Source organism: Xyrauchen texanus, chromosome 5 (genome assembly GCF_025860055.1).
Source record: "Xyrauchen texanus isolate HMW12.3.18 chromosome 5, RBS_HiC_50CHRs, whole genome shotgun sequence".
Lineage (NCBI taxonomy): Eukaryota > Metazoa > Chordata > Actinopteri > Cypriniformes > Catostomidae > Xyrauchen > Xyrauchen texanus.
In genome coordinates this window covers 34,433,693-34,454,112 of record NC_068280.1, presented here as the reverse complement: position 1 = coordinate 34,454,112, position 20,420 = coordinate 34,433,693, and the positions used below count along the sequence as shown (strand labels likewise).

Here is a 20,420-nt window from a genome sequence, read left to right as displayed (position 1 = left end):
TCTGAAGTGGGAATCGATTATGAAAGTGGTGGTGTCATGTATAAACTTCATCAGAGCAAACAGACTTAAACACAGGCAGTTCCAAGTCTTTCTGTCCGAGCTAGAGTCTTCTCACGGAGATGTGCTTTACCACACAGAAGTCCGATGGTTAAGCCGGGGCAGAGTTTTGAGGCGTTTTTACGAAATGGAAATGGGACCTCGCCTTTTTAACAGATGTGACAGAAATGTTGAATGGCCTCAACGTGCAGCTCCAAGGCAAGGGGAAACTAATATGTGACATGTATTCCCACATAAAAGCATTTGAGGTGAAACTAGCACTGCTTGTGGGACAAGTGCAAAAGCAAGACTTCATCCATCTCCCTGTTACCCAAAGCCTCTCAGCTGAGAAACCAGTGGTCCCATTCCCATCTGAAAAGTCAGTGGAAGCGCTGGAAATTCTGAAGGCGGAGTTTGATGTGCGATTCCGTGAGCTACATGTCCACGCTAAAGAAATCCGCCTTTTTCAGAACCCTTTTGCTGCTGACATTGACGAAGCCCTGCCTTCTTATCAGTTTGAGTTGGCTGAGTTACAGAACTGTGATGTTCTGAAAGACGCGTTTAAGCCCAACAGTCTCATTGAATTCTATACTGCCCTCCCTAACGAGACCTACCCAAACATCAGAAGGAATGCAATGAAGATGTCCACACTTTTTGGCAGCACGTATATCTGTGAGCAAACCTTTTCACACATGAAACTGATGAAAAATCCGATGAGATCAAGACTCACTGATGAACATTTGCATCAGTCTTTGAGACTGGCTGTGACAGGAATGGAACCTGACATTGGACTTCTCACCAGCCAGAAACAAGCCCATAGTTCACACTGATTAGCCTAATACACATGAGTAAGTAAATAATTTGATTTCAATAGCAATGAATATGAAAAAATGTCATTACGATAGTAATAATGCTCTTTTAATAGGCTATATATCACTTGATATGTATGGTGCATAAATAATAAATTAATCTAGCATTAGGAGGCATAATACTGTAAATCCATTTAAAATCATAATAAAAGCTCTACAATAAATCACTCCGGCCCATGCCATTTTCTGTTAGACTACGGCCCTCCATTATAGAAAGGAAAAATGATGTGGCCCTCATAGAAAAAAGTTTGGGGACCCCTGCTGTAGCGTCTGGAGGAATCAATGAAGAATAATCATGGACTCAGCTATTTTGGAGACCAAGAACCCCTGTAAGATCACGGAAATGGTCTGTGATAGTACAAAGAACTATTGACAGAGAACCCGCATGTGACACCCTCGTGTTACCATATGAGGAAAGCCATGTGAGACTTTGAACGTAGAAATGTGTGTGTCTTCCATTTAAACCTAGGAAGGCTTATTTTTAAAGAAATATGTCTACCCCTGTATGTTGTGTATTTGTGGTGTTAGATCAAAATTAGTAGAATTGTTTCATTTGTGTAGAAATACTCTGAGGCTTGATATTTAACAGCCGAAGAGTGTATATCCCTTTTAAGTGATACCAAACACATTTTTCTTGGTATCAAATTAAACCTTACGACTTGTCCTAGCGGAATATGAATATAAGATCACCTTTGAATCATGTTCTGCTATGTTTACCGTCTTTTGAGTGAGTCAAAGCAAAAGTCCTGACCAAACCATAAAGCATGCAAATGAGCCTTGACCGGACAAAGGGAGCAAATTCGCGCCCAAAACGGAGGGGCCTCATTGGGTCACTTCCCCCCAATGGGGGTGTGACCTCCCTACTTTAAAAGTCATATCCAGCATTGAAATCGCTCTCTTTTGCTGCGCACTTCATCCTCTCTTACTTTAACCCTCTTCTGCTGAACACTTCAACTTCTTCTCGTCTTCTTGGCTGCTCCCAACTTCCCCATTTCACTTCAGGACCTCCCTTGGACTTCTCCCGGACCTCTTCAAGCCATCTTACATCTCTCACTTCTTCTCCCGATCTTCTGCAACCCTCCGGAACACTCGCCAACTATTCAACAAGTATTCCTAAGACACTTCGAACTTCTCGGAACAACCCTTCAATTCCTCTTCGGACGCCCCAAGGACACGGCATACACGCAGCCTTAGCCACACGCAAAGGCCTATTTGTGCAAGTATTTCCATTGAAATTCAAATGCATCACAATGTGTAATTTCCTTGCTGGCTTCAAAGGGTTAATTGTTGTAATAAGTTTGCCATACCTCTAATAATTCTTTACTTTCCCTTACTGCATTTATTTTGTTTATTTTATGTTTATTCTATGTTACATGTATGTTTGTCAAGTGTAGTGATATATCATAGTGCCTTGTATTAAAATCAATTATACGCGTAATTGTCTGTGTTTGGTGGTCATAAAACAAAGCCTCTTTAATGTGCGATTTTAAGCTACTGAGCTGATATTATCAAAGTAAGTTAACGTGCTTTTGATGAATAAGCTTATAACTAAGAATAACCCTTCTGGAGAATTGATCAGAAATATCTAATAAAGTGGTTCAGTGAGACGAACTGACTGGTTGTGGTAGCCTCACGGGTCAATTCCATTGAGGTGTTATTAAAATTAATATAGCCTGTCTGCATATGATGTATATTCCTAATTAATCATAATTCGGTGTGTTTAATTATCTATATATATTTGAAGGCAGACTCTTGGACTATATAAGCCCTTTTTGGGGCGTTTTTACATGTATTGGTGTCCGGGTCACATCGTATGATTGATCATTGATTACTATCAGTAATATCGGTCATACATTCCCCAAACCTGACCTGCATACCCTACATTATAATGGTGGAGATTAATGCAGGCACATTTTAAGCTTTGTTTTGTGAACGAATGCATTGTCAATTTTGTGTATTTTTGTTGTTAATTTTGTACGCGAGCGCGCCAAACTGAAAGGCACAAAGCCGATTCTCAGTTCAGCATTTAACAGCGGCTAAATATATGTCTTACATTTATTTTTGCCACTGTTGATTGCCACAGTAAACTGCAGTTCATAATATTAAAATTGCTTCTGTAAAGACACGCTATATTTTAATATTACAAACCCCCCTGTTCAGAACGACGTTCTTCTGTCGGGGCGATAGAAGATTGGGTGAAGCGATGCTCCTTTTCTCATCTTAGTAAGGCCTGAGATTATAAACGTTATAAAAATAACTCCTGGTTTACATTGACGTAGCTAATCAATCGGAAACCTAATACATTTTGAATAAGTGCTATATTTCTAATGTGTATGGGAGTCGAAGGACAGACGTACAATTCCTGTTGTCCACAGTTACTCGTAGTGCAGAAAAAAAAAAGAATCTGCCACGCCGTTTATGTGAAGCATAGCACCAAAAGAAAGAAAAAACAGACCGCCGAGGTTTCAATTGAATAATAGTGATTTTGCAACAAAATCCAAGCGTGAGAACTCTCTCCCTGATTTGAAATCACACAGAGTGTTATTCACGCAGACAAACACTAGAGGGCAGCCTGTAAGTGCTTGATTAGTTCTCAAGTTACTACCACCCCATGACGTCATCTTGCGGCGTGCTAAGTATGCCATCGTGTGGACATTAGCAGACAGGTCATATATATTTATTTAATTTAGTTCTCAAGTTACTCCCACCCCATGACGTCATTTTGCGTGAGCACAAGTACGCCATCGGGTGGACATTCATTGTAGGTCATCTCTTTTCTCAAGTTTCTCTCGGTTTAACTGTCAATCCATGTTTGCAGTTACAAACTTTGCTTGTGCTAATATTATTGGATGTTAAACAATTCTTCTACCTCCGACTGTTACATTTAATTGGTTTCAGACAAGATTTGAATTTAAATTGAAAGTTAAGTCTCATTCCGGTGACTAATGCCCACTTAGAGGAAACGCGCCCCCTTTGGGACCTTCCCTGCTAAGTCGGTATCACTCCCTTCTTCCTTGTGTTCTGTTTTGAAGTGGTTAATTTCCAGTTGGTTTTATTTCAGATGCTTCACTGATATCTTACAGCAATCGTGATTATCATCGGATATAATTCTGATCTCTAACTTTTCGTACACTTATTCAAATTTGGTTTGAAACAAACAAATTTCGAATGTAAATTTGAATTAAGTCTCTCATTTCAATTATTATTAATTAATGTGATTAATTATTATTAATTATTTTTAATTTTTAATTATTAATTGTTTTATTTTTATTTTTTTTTCTTCCTTTTTTTCTCTCCCTCTTTGATACTTTATTACGACTGTATCCTTACTATCTTAGATGCTACTTGACATCCTTTTACACGCTTATTTAAATTGAGTTTAACAAGTTTAAATTTAATTTAGATTAAGTTTGTCTGTCCATTGTTTACTTCTGTCTTTTCTGGTGGTTGGATTGGTTGGATAATTAACATCCTTATCAAATTTCCTCTTTATTTATCATTATTTTGGTAAAGCTTTTGCCTGTTATTTCTACGCACACAATTACTCAATTTGGTTTAAACAAGAAAGCCTTAATTCACTTTAAGACTTTCACTTGCTAAATCCTGTTCTGTATTTGCATGTAGAATTCCCTAGTGTGCTGTGGTGATTCGACAGTCATCTCTGGTGGTTCCCAGCAAGCTGGTTTGTCCGACCGGCGTTACCGACGCTGGCCGTGTGTGAATCTCGGACTCTTCTGTCTCTTTTCATTGGTGCGGCACGCAACGACATCAGCAATTTGGCACTCCAAAGGCAAGTCAACCCCGTCAGTCAACACACATGGCAAGTTTGGAATAATTACCTAAACCAGGGCCTAAAGAGGGGCCACTCTCACGAGCGTTCTAGGGAAAATCCAATCTTGTTGTGCCGTCTGACAGTTGACACCTTGGTGATGCCGGTTGTGTTTAAAGTCAAGTTGTTTGAGAGGGCGCACCGTGATAGTAGCAGAGGGCCCGGGGACACTGCGGTCCAGTGTTCGGGACCGTTGGAAAGATTGACCACGCGCTGGTCCCCAGCAGAGTGACACCGATTCACCCCAGGCAAACTAAAAGAAGGTAAAATCCACCCACCAGTATAGACCACATAATAGTAGACATTCCCCCGGTCGTTTAAGCATTCGGCCCATTTCTTTTCTTTCTCTCCCCTAAGCCACACCATCTTCCTAGGTTTTATACCTCGATAGCGCCCCACCCTGTTGGTCCTATCATAAACCCTAGCAGTGGTGGTAGACTTAGGCTCTTTTTCTCCTGCCTATCTATTCCTAACATTAATTGTGTTCTATTTTATTCTGCTGTTCTGTTCTGTCGTAGTGTGTACTTCCAGTTCACATTAAGACAGAGCCTACAGGAGCCATCAATAAAAACTGAATAAAGAGACAAACAGGCAGCCCGCATCCTCAGATAACCCTTGTGGGCTGCCGCCTTGTCAAAAACCTTTATTCAGATCTGCACTGACCCATGAAATTTGGCCCACCTAACTGTCTAACTGTCTACCCCAGTTAGTCAAAATTACGGCTTATAATAGCCACCTCATTGTAGCTCGCTAAACCTACGCGTACTTGCATTGGCCTCTTTGTGTGTGCTGTTATTTTCTCTCGCCTACAGTAAGCCAGTATGTCCCGTTCATCCAGTCCCGCAGCCCACTGGGATCACCTCGAGGCCTGGTTGAGCGCAATGACGGACACCGTCCTACCCAAGGACGCCAGGGACCTACAGCCCCTAGGTCGAGAGCAACTGGACGCCGAATTGGACAGCCTAATGGCCCACGATCCAACACAGAGCTACAACCACAAAGAATGGACCAAGATCATCGGAAGTCTTGTCCACAATCTCGTCGCCCAGGCACAGATAAATGAGAAAAGCAACATCGACCTGGAGCAGGAGGCCGCAGCACTAAAACTCCAAGCTGAGGAGGCCCGTAGAAACCAAACCAAAACTCAGAGTCAACTAGATCAGCTACACCTCGAGACCGAGGAACAACGAAAGGAAGAGGATGAAACGGACCCAGAACAGAAAAAGGATGTAGAAAGACTTCAAAACGCCCTGGAAAACCTTCTCCGAGACACAGACCAAAGAGAACAGTTGGAGAGAACAGCCAGAGAGGAACTCGACGAAAAGTTGCAACAAGCCGAGTCTCTCCTTACAAGAGCAGAGACTGCACTAAAAGACAGAGATGCTAAAGCCAGAGCCTGTGAAAAGCACCTGAACATGGCCTGAGCTGAAATCCATAAACTTATTCAGCACAGAGACCATCTCCAGTATGAACTTGACACTGTTCACAATGAACTGAAACATTCTTATAGACTGCAAAGCGAACAGAAAAGGGAAACGCACACCACAGAGTTTCCCCTGACCAGTAAGCCCAAGCTTTTCAGCCAAGAGCTCAGAGCTGAAAAGAGGGGTGAAAGCCCACCGTTCAACATGTCACCAGCCAGCTTCCAAGAACCCCCGTCAGCAACAAAAGGGTGGGAGCCCGCACACCAAAGCCTGGTCACTAACCACGGCATGGCTCCCAAAGAACTTGACAAGCTGGCCAGAAACATCCCTACCTTCACCCCAAATCCTGCAGGAGGCCACGACGTGCACGCCTACCTGCAAGACATAGACTTTCACTTGCACACTGTTCCCAACGTGACCATGCAGGCTTCCTGGATCGACAACCAGAGACTGTCAAATCAGACTACCTACAGCTACGGCAGGCCTTCATCAGAGAATTCTCTGATCCAGAGACAGAACAAGGACTCATCGCCGCTATGGACCTCAAACAGGCCCGACTGGAAACTCCACAGGCCTACTACAGCCGCATCCGACGAGCCTACTTTGGAGCACGGAACGAACCTGGTATGGAAGAAGATTTCAACTTCAAAACTCTTTTCCTCCGGAACCTGCATCCCACGGTGAGCCATCACTTAGGGGTCCTGGCCTGCCCTCGTAGCATGACTACCCAACAGCTGCGAGACTTAGCCCATAAAGCTTTCACCAAGCAGAAGATTGCTTCTGAAAAGACTGTAAAAAATCCAACCATTTGCCCTGTCACTGATCAGCGCTCAGAGCTGGCCCTAGAGGGCGCCCACCAGCACCACAGTAACAGACCTTCTTACCACGAGCCAAGACCGTTCCATGACAGAAGAGGGCAGCACAACCGTCATGGTGCTCGTCCTAAGCACCAGAGCGGGCGCTTTGAAAGATTCTGCGACAGCCCACGGCCATCCCACAACCAAAAGGGTGGAGCCACGTGGGAAGCCAACCGACGGCCCGCACAGAACCGAACCCCGTCGACGAGAACGTCAAGCCCAGACAGCCCACAGCGGAACACCTTGCGGCATGCCTCAGGCAAGTCCAAGTCCGAGCCTACCCCAAAGAAAAACAGTGAGGCCACGTCAGAGGCCGCAGAGCTCTTGAAAATCCTGAAAGAGCTACTCCATAAGAAACCTCACAAGGAAGACAAAGTGGACAGGTCGGACTCCTCATGACTAAGTGTAGTGCCTGAAACCAACACCCTTCCTGACTGCCCTCCTACTGAACCAAGCACCCAGAGCACCGTTCTTCAGACACAGACTACCGAACCAGCTATCACATCACCAAGTGACAGCGACACCCACTCACTGCAGTTGACAACCACACATCCTGCAGCGGACAACACAATTCTTCACACCAGTGACCAAGCCCCTAAGATACCAGAAAGTGCTGTTTTGGTTGTGTGTCTCTGCACCGAGTCACCCGACACCGACCCTAACTGCTTATCGATCACCACACAAGCCCCAACACCAAAATTCCTGGGGAATCTGATCGAAAAGGGGGTAGCACGAAAACTCTATCTCGCCATCACTGTGGAACATGAGGTGAGACTCGAAGCCCTGGTAGACACCGAACCAGACCTCACCTTGATGTCAGCTGAACTTTTTGAAAGACTCAAATTTGAAGCTAAAACACAAAATCGAACTCTAAACTCTCAGAATTGTGTGCTGAATATCCAGTCATACAGCCAAAATGACGTCCGGCTTGAACAGGTAGCTCCCATTCACCTGACAATTGGTCCTATGAGTGTGGTACACCCTGTGTACATCTCGCCGATGAACACATATCCCCTCCTTATCGGAAAGGATCTACTAGACCGCTTCGAGCCCCTGCTGGACTTCAGACAGCTGAAGATGTGGGCTCAAGTGCGAGAACCTCTCCCCCTTCAGCCACCCCGATCACCTGAACCAGACTGTCAGGTCACAAAGGTCATGGGAACTCTCACAGCCAGACACAGTGACACAGCATCAGTACCCGAGCGAGATTCAAGTTCGCTACTCTGCACATTTCAACTCACCCAAGACTTTGACTCCTTCTGCCCCAAGGTCACAGCTGACCTGCACTTGAATGGCGTAACTGCCACTGACACCATACTTGCACTATGGGCAGACAACTCAGCTATCAGCCTCTCACTATACAATGCTCTCATTGAAGACACACCGGACCTTCCATCTGCCAGCAAGCGCACCCGTTTTCCTCTGAAATCATGCCCATCAATGATGGTGACTACCAAAAGGATTTGCGCCTTGAACTTGAAGTGGAACTACCGGTGTCTGACCCACTACTTCTTGGTCCTTCCAGACCTGCCCCATGATGTCTACATTGGAGCAGACATTCTGATTCACCTCAACACTCATGTAGACATTATTAATGAGGTCTTGTGGGCCCCACTGACTTTACAGCCTCCTGTGATTCCAACCAACACTGCAAACCTCTGGTCAGGCCAGACCATTCCAGAGGTCTGAACCTTGGTCAACGAACAGGAAACTGTAGTACCAGCATACACCAAAGGGGTCGTTGTTCGGCTCAACATGCGCTGTGGTCAAACCCTAAACCACACGCTGGGTTTCTTTCAACCTTCACCCGAATGCGTTGAACTTGGACTCATGCTGGAAGCCACGCCCCTCACTGAAGTGTCATCCCGTGCTGTTTACATCCTCTTCAACAACTGCACGGCAATGGACATCACAATTCCAAAAGCCTACCGGGCAGGATGGCTAGTGAGCCACGACTTTCATGACTTTGAACTCACATTACCAATCATTGGGCCCATCCCAGCTTCAATGATACCCGAAGGGCACACAGACAACACCGTCTTCACAACCCCCTTCAAGATCATCTCCATAACTTCAGTCATGCCAGTGGACAAAGACCAGGTATGCAGAACAGAACTGACAAAGGACCAACACCTTGCAGTATACACAGTCTCCAAACAGCCTACCCGCGAGATTGACGACACTGCCGCACCTCTGCCTGCCAACACGACAGACGACACACCGACAGAGGAGCCGTATCCAGGATCTGAGTCTCAAGTTCAGCAAATTCTAAAAGACGCTGACGCAATTAATAATGATGCAGATCGACAAGAACTCAAACGAGTCCTTTACAAGTTCAAAGCATCATTTGCCAAAGACTCTTTAGACTGTGGTCTCACCAAGCTCCACACCGTGCGCATCCCAACGCACCCTAATGCTCCTCCCACCTTTGTCGCGTCACACGAACCGCTGCAAGAGATTATCGACTCCATGCTTGAAAAAGGTGTCATCCGTCCATGCAACAGCACCTATTCTGCCCCCATCTGGCCCGTCCTCAAACCAAACGGCAAGTGGCGACCCACCATTGACTACAGGAAACTGAATCAACAGGTGCCACTGTCACGATGGCCCATGACTCAGCTGGAGCAGGAAATACCCAGAATCAGAGGAGCCACCATCTTCTCTACAATCGATGTGGCCTCTGGATTCTGGACCATACCAGTGCATCCAGAAGATCAGCACAAGCTAGCTTTCACGTTCGGCAACAGACAATTCACTTTCACAAGGTGTCCATTCGGCTATGCCAACTCACCTGCCGAGTTCAACATCTTCCTGAACAAAGCATGCCCAGATGCCAGAACAAGAGGCAATCTTATCTACGTAGACGATGTTCTCATTAAGAGCACAACAGTGGCTGACCACATGAAAGAAATAGACTATGTTTTGAACCAATTATCCACTGCCGGCGCCAAGATCGCCCTCCACAAAGGACAATGGTGCCAAACCAAGGTCAACTATGTGGGCCTACTCATAGGATCACGGGGCATCGAACCACAGTCCAGCCGTATTCAAGCCGTTCAAAACATCAAGCCACCCACCAACATCTCAGAGCTGCGAAGTTTCCTAGGGGTCTGCAATTACTCGCGGCAGTTCATCGAGAGCTACTCAGACATTGCAAAACCTCTAACTGCCCTTCTGAAAAAACATTGCCCATTTGTATGGACAGAGGTCCAAGAACAGGCCATGGACGAGCTGAAACGACACCTATGCACCGCTCCGTGCCTGGCTTACCCGGACCCACAAAAAAAGTTCTACTTAGAAGCTGGATTCTCCAGCCACTGTCTCAGTGCTGGCCTGTACCAACGGCATGACCAAGACAAGAGAGTAATCGCATATGCCAGCAAGACACTTCTTCCACCCGAGAGTAAATTCTCAGACTGTGAAAAAGCTCTGCTCTGCACGGTATGGGCCATCCAGGAATTCTCCAACTACATTGGAGCCCAAAAGGTTATCATAGAGACTTGCCACCAGCCTGTCATGTTTCTCAACAGCCAGCGTATCCGAGATGGCGTGGTCACCAACTCACGCATAGCCACGTGGTTAATGGCCCTCCAAGGGCGCAATGTTGAGGCACGATATGCTCAGAATCACCAGTCGGCGCTAGGCAACGGCCTGGCTGCCTGCCAGAACTGCTCTGATAACACACCAGCTGCAATGATGGATGTGGAAGAACCCCAACAACAACAACTAACCTGTCACAGGTTCTTTGAAGAAAATGCGTGCCAAGGTATGCCCACAGCCTACGTCGATGGATGTTCCTACAACCAAGAGGGCATTCGTCAAGCAGGAGCAGGTGTATTATGGGTAAATGACCTGCCGTGCCCACCACAACACTTCAAGCTGGGCCCGCAGTCATCACAGTATGCGGAGGTTGCAGCCATTCTCATAACTCTGCAAATCGCATCGACCCATAACATCAGAGAACTCCTGATCTGCACAGACTCCAACTACGCCAGACTCAGTTTCACATGCCACCTTCCAAACTGGAAACATAATGGTTTTAAAACTTCTAAAACAAGCCTATCAAACACCAACACCTGTTCCAAATATGTGATGACATCACAAGAAATAACAACATGATTGTCTACTGGAAGAAGGTGAAAGGACACTCAAGGCAACCAGGCCTTGACAAAGAATTGAACGACCAAACCGATGCACTTGCCAAGACTGGCGCACTGCACGGTACTCTATGGTCACCTCCAACCCTCCCACCCACCTTGAACGTTGCAGTGATAACCCGAAGCAAACAAACTTTTCCTGCAACAGTGCCACCCTCACAGCCTCTAACGCTGACTCCGCAGATGTCAAACAATGACATAGCGGACATGCAAGCCTCTGACACATCCATAAAGACTTTCCTGAACCACCTCTCTGACCCCACCAACCACCCTCTAGCGCCGTCTGACCTCACTGATGACCCGTGCCTCAGACGACTACATGACATAAAGCACATGCTGTGTGTGATACACAACATCTTGTGGTATGCACCTGATGACATCACAGCACCACGGCTTGTGGTGCCACAGTGCCTAAGGGGGGTCATGCTAAGTTATGCCCACGACGCACCATGTGCCGGACACCACGGTGCCAGAGCCACTTATGAGACACTGAAACAAGTGGCATACTGGCCCCGCATGCAGGAACATGTGACAGAATATGTCAGAGAATGCCTGGTTTGCTGCCAGTTTCAACCGGAAAACCCAAACCACAGAGCTCCACTGCAACACAGGAGAGTCACATTCCCATGGTCAGACCTCCAAATCGACTGGGTAGGACCTCTGCCCAGGTCGACGAGGGGCAACAAATACTTCCTCACGGTCGTGTGCCAGTTCACAAAGTGGGTAGAGTGTCTTCCAGCACCCAACGACACTGCCCAGACCACGGCATACCTCCTGATGAACCACATCTTCTCCAGGTTCAGACTGCCTCTGAGAGTCAACTCAGACAGTGGCACTCACTTTACGGCTGAGATCATGCAACAGATCTGGAGACTCCTGGGTGTCCAAGCTCAACTACACATCAGTCATCATCCAATCTCATCTGGCCAAGTGGAACGATCGAACCGAACCGTGGTCAGTATGTTGAAGAAGTATGTGTCTGCCAATCAGAAGGACTGGGATGTAAAACTCCTGCTGGTGCTTATGGCTCTCAGAGCCACCCCGCAGAACTCCACTCACATGTCTCCCTTCGAACTAATGACTGGGCGGCAGATCATACTGCCACTGCATCTGTACCAGCCAGGGGACTCCAGCCTCGTCACAGCCTGCACCACTCACCAGTACCTCGACGAGCTACACCGGCACCTGAAAGCAACATTTGCTTTTGCACAACAACAGCTTCAAAAGAGTGCCGAAGGACAGAAAGCATACTATGATCAGAAAGCGTCGCACCAAGAACTGGACGTGGGCGACAGGGTCTGGTATTATAGCTTCATTCAGCCATCCCGCACAGCCTCCCATTGGCTGTCAAAGAAATTACTGCCCCACTGGACAGGACCCCATGAGATCATTGACAAACTCTCCCCGGTGGCGTACCGGATCCAACTAAACCGGAGACAGAAAGAGCCGGTTCTCAAATGGGTCCACCGTAATCAAATAAAATGACATATGTCTGACAGGGAAAAGCGGGGAGGGGCCAATGCAAACTAACCTGATACCCTTAAGCCTCGTACAAACCGTGCTGGCTTCCGCCATCACCACAACGACTGACCCAGTACAACTACACCTTGCCTACTCTCTGGGTAGTGCCATCCCACTCTACATCGACCCCGAGCAGAGGGAAGTGGGTTTTCTCCTGAACCTACCCATCATAGAGTCAAGCCAAATCTACCGGCTCAAGGACATTGTCAACATCGGGTTTTGGAAAAGTAACACGCACATCAAGATCCACACCCCAGACATGGTGGCCTACCACGACAGCGACCCACGGCTGTACCTGGCCCCAAAACTGCACATGTGCACGTTGACCAAAGACATTCACTACCTCTGCCCCAGCAAACCCTTCCTCAGAGACAACACTGACGGAATCTGTGGGCTGCAACACCTGGGCAGCGATACCCGCTGCCCCGCCGATGCCAAGCCTCGCACTCAAGTCAGCGAGACACAAGCCGAGATCATAGGCGACAGGTGGCTCGTTAACACTCCTGTGCGTGCAGCTACACTCACCTACGACCAGCATGACACCGCCACCCGTCTCACCTTGCCCAACCAGAGCATGTGGATTCAAGTCCCGAAAGGTGCCATCCTCCACCTCGATGACCTGGCACTATACCATCTCCCAGGTGAAGAGTACGAAACAGAACTGGAAATCCCATCTTTTTTCCAGAATCAAAACCTCACCCTAGATCCAGAACTGGAACTATGGATCGAAAGAGAGGGCTCCCAGTTAATTGACATTGCTCCTATCGACACAGCCCTCCAAGCCTTGTCTCGAATGCCCATCTTGACCACCTCACCTGTTGTCCGAGCCTGGACCGCAGCAGACACTGCGCTGTGTATCTCTATGGGAATCAGCCACCTCCTGACACTAGGCCTGGCCTTCATCCTGTACAGGAGGCTCAACGAGATGCAAACATCCACAGCCAAGCTCACAAAAGCCATGTCCGTAGGTTTCCGACGGAACCCCCGGAAAGAGGGGACTACAACAGAGACCACTTTGAACCTCATCGAATTGAGCCCTCCGTCCGAATAACCACCTACTACAACACCCTCATGATTCACCTGCCATCCGCCATTGTGATGATTGTCGTCCGATGATGTCTCCAACAGGGACGTCACCTGACGAAAAGGGGGACTGTAGCGTCTGGAGGAATCAATGAAGGATAATCATGGACTCAGCTATTTTGGAGACAAAGAACCCCTGTAAGATCACGGAAATGGTCTGTGATAGTACAAAGAACTATTGACAGAGAACCCGCATGTGACACCCTCGTGTTACCATATGAGGAAAGCCATGTGAGACTTTGAACGTAGAAATGTGTGTGTCTTCCATTTAAACCTAGGAAGGCTTATTTTTAAAGAAATATGTCTACCCCTGTATGTTGTGTATTTGTGGTGTTAGATCAAAATTAGTAGAATTGTTTCATTTGTGTAGAAATACTCTGAGGCTTGATATTTAACAGCCGAAGAGTGTATATCCCTTTTAAGTGATACCAAACACATTTTTCTTGGTATCAAATTAAACCTTACGACTTGTCCTAGCGGAATATGAGTATAAGATCACCTTTGAATCATGTTCTGCTATGTTTACCGTCTTTTGAGTGAGTCAAAGCAAAATTCCTGACCAAATCATAAAGCATGCAAATGAGCCTTGACCGGACAAAGGGAGCAAATTCGCGCCCAAAACGGAGGGGCCTCATTGGGTCACTTCCCCCCAATGGGGGTGTGACCTCCCTACTTTAAATGTCAGATCCAGCATTGAAATCGCTCTCTTTTGCTGCGCTCTTCATCCTCTCTTACTTCAACCCTCTTCTGCTGAACACTTCAACAACTTCTCGTCTTCTTGGCTGCTCCCAACTTCCCCATTTCACTTCAGGACCTCCCTTGGACTTCTCCCGGACCTCTTCAAGCCATCTTACATCTCTCACTTCTTCTCCCGATCTTCTGCAACCCTCCGGAACACTCGCCAACTATTCAACAAGTATTCCTAAGACGCTTCGAACTTCTCGGGAACAACCCTTCAAATCCTCTTCAAGTGAGTTTCAACTCCACGTGCTGGAAACACCAAACCGAAATCCTCCATCTCACGGACGCCCCAAGGACACGGCATACACGCAGCCTTAGCCACATGCAAAGGCCTATTTGTGCAATTTATTTCCATTGAAATTCAAATGCATCACAGTGTGTAATTTCCTTGCTGGCTTCAAAGGGTTAATTGTTGTAATAAGTTTGCCATACCTCTAATAATTCTTTACTTTCCCTTACGGCATTTATTTTGTTTATTTTATGTTTATTCTATGTTACATGTATGTTTGTGAAGTGTAGTGATATATCATAGTGCCTTGTATTAAAATCAATTATACACGTAATTGTCTGTGTTTGGTGGTCATAAAACAAAGCCTCTTTAATGTGCGATTTTAAGCTACGAGCTGATATTATCAAAGTAAGTTAACGTGCTTTTGATGAATAAGCTTATAACTAAGAATAACCCTTCTGGAGAATTGATCAGAAATATCTAATAAAGTGGTTCGGCGGACGAACTGACTGGTTGTGGTAGCCTACGGGTCAATTCCATTGAGGTGTTATTAAAATTAATATAGCCTGTCTGCATATGATGTATATTCCTAATTAATCATAATTCGGTGTGTTTAATTATCTATATATATTTGAAGGCAGACTATATAAGCCCTTTTTGGGGCGTTTTTACATGTATTGGTGTCCGGCTCACATCGTATGATTGATCATTGATTACTATCAGTAATATCGGTCATACATTCCCCAAACCTGACCTGCATACCCTACATTATAATGGTGGAGATTAATGCGGGCACATTTTAAGCTTTGTTTTGTGAACGAATGCATTGTCAATTTTGTGTATTTTTGTTGTTAATTTTGTACGCGAGCGCGCCGAACTGAAAGGCACAAAGCCGATTCTCAGTTCAGCATTTAACAGCGGCTAAATATATGTCTTACATTTATTTTTGCCACTGTTGATTGCCACAGTAAACTGCAGTTCATAATATTAAAATTGCTTCTGTAAAGACGCGCTATATTTTAATATTACATGACCTGCATACCCTACACTGCTGTAGACTATGCGGTATACCCGTAATACTTAGACTGTATTATTGCAAGGAGGTATGTGATCATTGTAACAGTAAATCAAATGCTCTATAATGCACTAAATGTTATATTTCGCACAAGTGGTTAGTAAATACAAACATCCTAAAACACTAGACATATCCTCAGATTATGAATAATAGGCTTCATTTGTCACCCCAGAATACATGTAAACACAGTAAGATAAACAGTTGATATGATTTTTTATTGATTTCTTTTCATTGAAATATGTTAGACTTTAAAATCTTCTCTCATGCAAATGTATACTGGGTATATTCTTCATGTGCCCAGTTCAGCAGAACATGTACTAGAGTCAGATGTCTGCAGACCAAAGTTGCTATGAATTTGCTGGGATATTCTGGGTGGTTGTTAGGTTTCTGGCCAAAAGGAGCCCACCTTTCAATTCTGCATCCTGTGTGCTACCAAAATTTCAATCAAATTAAAATTTAGAAATGTAATTGAAATTTTAAAGGCATTCTCAGTTCAGTTCTGTGGTGTGTTTAGCAAAAGCATTGTTAGCCAACTGTGGTTGTAAGTTTCATCGTTTCCAACAAAGTTCAACAGATTAGTGTTTCCTGAGACCATAGTTCAAATGAACATCCACAAATAGCAAGAAATGTTGTGTGGTTGGAACTGCAGCTCTCCACTTGTGTGTAGAAGCACAAGCACAAGTCTTGGCCACTGAGTAACGGCATTAATGATAGCTCTATATTGTTTAATCAATGTGGTTCGAATGACAGATGTGCAACATAGTAGGTGCTACAATTTCGGGAAACAGTCATGACTAGCTAGTTTATTTCTTCAATGATGCATCATACTATGCTGGTTAAGCAGTGATGGGAAATACACCCCTGTATAGCATCCAACCCTGATCAATACAGTTATACTCCATACATATCCATGTCTACTACTACAGAGACGTTCCAATATTTTGGAGGTAGAGAACTGCATTGCACATGTACAGACCAAAAAATTCCACATTTGTGCATTATCCCTTATGTTCTGATTGGGTTCTATATAACCCCAGACCCTCTTCAATTAGTAAAAAGCATATGCATCCTTATTTTTTTCATCCTGATATTTCATGAATTTTCCTAATTTCACAAGATCTTTTCAGAAATATGTTTTTTTACTTAATAATAATGTTTGGGATGTCTGCTATGACATGACTACATACATGTGAGGTTTGGGGTCATATTGACCCCAGTAATAAATGTTATTGAGAGCAAAGGATTTTCACATGTTTTGAATGTGTTTGGTACCTATGGTTCAATTTCTCAATACAAAACACTCTCTCTCTCTCTCTCTCTCTCGCTCTCTCTCTCTCTCTCTTTCGTTCTCTATCATACACACACACACACAAAATTACATTTTGCAATGTTCCCACAGAGGGGGGAAGGGTCTGTGTGAATCTGTGGTATTTACCTGTAAATCCCTGGGAAAACGACTTTTATCTCTACTTTGTCTGGCATAGGCCTCACTCACTCACTCACTCACTCACTCACTCACTCACTCACTCTCTCTCTCTCTCTCACACACACACTCATTCTCTCTCTTTCTCTATCATACACACAAAAATTACATTATATTATATATTAATTTTGCAATGTTTCCACAGAGGGGGAAAGGGTGTTTCTGCAATAATCTGTGGTATACACCTGTAAATCCCCGGGAAAAATTTGCTGGCATAGAAGTGAAGCAAGCAAATAAAAAGGGAAGGACAGGATAATCTGAATCATTCTAAAACTTCTACATTGCTGGGTTTATCTTGTGGTTATGTTTTGGTTTTGTAAATGAATGAAAAGAGCTAGATTCAGTGTTTTTGAGGCACAGGATATGTGCCTCACCGACAGTGAATTTGAGGAGGATGTGTCAAAATCAGACAATGCTTCTGAAATTGATGATGCTGTGGAGGACCCAGATTATGTTTTTTTTTATTTAACCTTTATTTAACCAGGAAAGTCCCATTGAGGTTAAAAACCTCTTTTTCAAGGGAGTCCTGGCCAAGAGGCAGCAAAAACACAATCAATTACATTTATAAAGGTTATACAACACAAATAATTAAAAACATTTACAATTTAAACAGGTCATTTCAGGTTCTCTCAATCTGGACTTAAAAGCATTTAATTTCAAGTCTTTTTGCAAAAAGTTCCATGCAGAAGGAGCGGAGTAGACAAAAGCCCTTTTCCCCAGTTCTGTTTGGGCAAATGGAACAAAGAGCAGCAAGTGATCATTTGATCGCAATGAATAAGAACCAACACTTCTCCATGTGATTAAACTACTGATGTAGGATGGCAACAGACCAAGCATGGCCTTATAGATAAAAATATGCCAATGCCCTGATCTCCTGTTGGACAACGATGGCCATCCCACTCTGGAATATAATTCACAATGATGGGTCATATTTTTACAATTCGTAATAAATCTCAGAGACGCATGATAAACAGTGTCAATCTTATGCAGACATTGTGCTGAAGCGGTCCTATACACCAGGTCACCATAATCTAAGACAGATAAAAATGTTGCAGTGACTAGCTGCTTTTTTGCTTTAAAAGAAAAACAAAATTTATTTTGAAAGCAAAAATACAGTTTAAGTTTGAGTTTCTTCACAAGGTTGTCTATATGAGGTTTAAAAGTGAGAGCATCATCAAGCCAAATGCCAAGGTACTTATAAAAATGAACCACCTCTATGACACTTCCAGTCAAAGTGAACACAGGAGGAACTTTAGAAACCTTCTTAGTATTACTAAACAGCATCAGCTTGGTCTTATCAGCATTGAGAACCAGTTTAAGCTGCATAAGCGTGTGTTGAACCACATCAAATGCTTTCTGCAAAGACTCAACCGGTTTAGCTGGGGACGATCCAAAACAATAAATAATCGTGTCATCAGCATAGAAATGCATATTAGCATCCGAAACATTTTGGCCCAATTCATTTATATACATAATAAACAGGAGATGACCCAATATTGAGCCTTGTGGCACCCCCTTGTTGGATCCTCCTCTGATGAGAGAAATGTTCTAGAGATTGGCCCTTCTTAATTCTTACAACCACAAGGGGCCCCTGTTGCTCAGCTACCCAGACTGGGCACATTTGTTTCCAAAAATGGAAAATTGTCATGGTCTCTCTCACCACCTGAGCAAAGGGTTAAATTTAGCAATACAAATACAATCAAAATGGTCCCAGGTCCTACCAGGTATGCAGTAAGCCATTTCACCTAAATAAAGTCGACTTTCGAGCTTTACATCTCACCTCCAATTGAAATAATTATTCTTTAGATGACAAATTTTGAGGGGAGGCAGGTTTATGGTGACAAGTGGATGTAGATGCGATCCTCCTTCAAAGCTATATTGGGTTACTGCTCCTTGCTCTAGTATACTGCACAGATCAAAAGGTGAGGCTACAAGTAGCCTTTGGAATGCAGGGACAGGTAGAGCTATTTTCCCAGCTACCATGCCTCTTTAAACTTTTCATGTCCTGTCACAAGTCATACGCTTTGACAACAGGGAGACAAGAGTTCACCGGATGGAATATGACAAGGGATTTTTGGGATAGATGGTTTCAGCAACTGTCTTTTCTATAACCCCTGTCCCTATGTGACTCTCGATGAATGTCTTGTTCCATTCAGAGGAAAACATCCCATTCTGCAGTACATGCCACGCAAGCCTGCAAGATATGGTATAAAGGCAGCTTGTGATGCCAATAATAGCTATGCTTGGAAATTACAAGTCTACACAAGAAAACCTCCTGGAGGTGCATCAGAAAAAAAAAAAAACAGGCTATGAGAGTTGCGTTTGATGTCACTGATGGACTCTCTGGCCATAAAGTGAAATGTGACAACTTTTTTATTTCATATGCACTAGGAGAAGAACTGCTGAAAAGAAAGCTTACAATGTTGGGCACAATAAGAAAAAACAAGCCAGAGCTTCCAAAAGAGCTTGTTCAGACTTAAGGAAGGGAGACAGCATCGTCCATCTTTGCATACACTGACACTAATACAATTGTCTCCTACTATCCCCCCAACAATATCCTCCTGATGAGCACATTGCACAGAGTTACATCTTTGAGCCCCAGAGATGACAAAAATACAGACATGGTGTTAGATTACTATAACACAAAAGGAGGGTAGACAACCTGAACAAATTGGATGCCACATACAGCTGTCAACGAAAGACCTCTTGTTGGCCCCAGGTAATATTCTTCAACATTCTGGATATCAGTGCATACAGTACGTTTGTGATATGGTGTGCCATCAACAATGAGTGGTGTGGTGGAAAAATTAACCGGAGGAGAATATTCTTGTAGCAGCTAGGATATGCCTTTGTGAGGCCACTTCTCCAGCAGCAGCTGGAAAACGTGGACGATGCCAGGTCTGCTCTAGAAAAATTATTCATGTCTGAATTGTCACAAGTATTTTTGTGCAGCACACGCTTTACACATATACTAATGGTTTTCACCATTAGTATACTACAGTATCAGCAATTTTGTGGTGTGACAGAGTTTTAGGAGAAAAGTGTTTGGCCATCCTTTTTGTGTATTGTATGTTATATATGTATATAGAGGGAATAAAAGAAAAACACTTTTTTTT

The 20,420-nt window shown here is 44.4% G+C and overlaps 1 pseudogene; it reads left to right on the top strand.

Annotated features, from left to right (window-relative positions):
* Positions 1-19,008: 19,008 nt before the first annotated feature.
* On the top strand, positions 19,009-20,137 carry LOC127643537 (uncharacterized; annotated as a pseudogene).
* The last annotated feature ends 283 nt before the right edge of the window (positions 20,138-20,420 follow it).